General features: G+C 31.5%; 1 protein-coding gene across 1 annotated transcript in view; it reads right to left on the bottom strand.

Annotated features, from left to right (window-relative positions):
* The window catches only part of zgc:175214 (uncharacterized protein LOC557610 homolog), a 5,905-nt gene that overhangs the window by 2,998 nt on the left and 2,301 nt on the right, over positions 1–606 (bottom strand). The gene's annotated exons all lie outside the window — the stretch shown is intronic.

Below are 606 nucleotides of genomic sequence, written 5' to 3'. Positions count from 1 at the left end.
TCCCTTTGAAACTGAAAAGAAAAAAAGCTACATTTCTGCCTAAATGCTGTTCTTATTTCTATTATTAACAAAAACTATTGAGAATCACTGATTTAAGTCATCCTTATTATTTATCACAACTTTATATATTGTCATGTTAACTAGCACTACACTACAAGCATACATTTATAGAAAGGTGTTGGCAATTTATTGCTTGATTGATTATATTATTAAAATTAAAAAAATGTCATTTTTTAGGCTAATAATCATCAGTATTTGAGAAAAATCTGAATATGATCATTTGAATGTGTCATTGTGTTGTTTTTTTTAATAAACAAACCCACAATATAAGCAAACATTTTGTTTTCTTTTTTCATTTAAATGTGGTCAATCTGGACTAATTGATTTTTTGGCCACGTGGGGGCAGGGCAACCAACTGTTAATACAATACTGGCTTAATATCACCTAGTTGATATGGCGAATATGTGAGCAGATACTTGCTAATTTATTCATCCAGCAGACACAGTGAGTTGTGTCTGTGTCCACCTGATGAATATTTCAATATTCATTGTCCCTGAAGCTCTTTTTTTCGGTCTAACTAGCTCGTCAGTTAGTCAGCCGCTAACT

This window comes from Morone saxatilis, unplaced genomic scaffold (assembly GCF_004916995.1).
Source record: "Morone saxatilis isolate NCDOM2014 unplaced genomic scaffold, NCSU_SB_2.0 Contig17, whole genome shotgun sequence".
In the NCBI taxonomy this organism is placed as follows: domain Eukaryota; kingdom Metazoa; phylum Chordata; class Actinopteri; family Moronidae; genus Morone; species Morone saxatilis.
The sequence above is the reverse complement of the archived record's forward strand: the minus strand, read 5'-3'. Positions and strand labels throughout refer to the sequence as shown.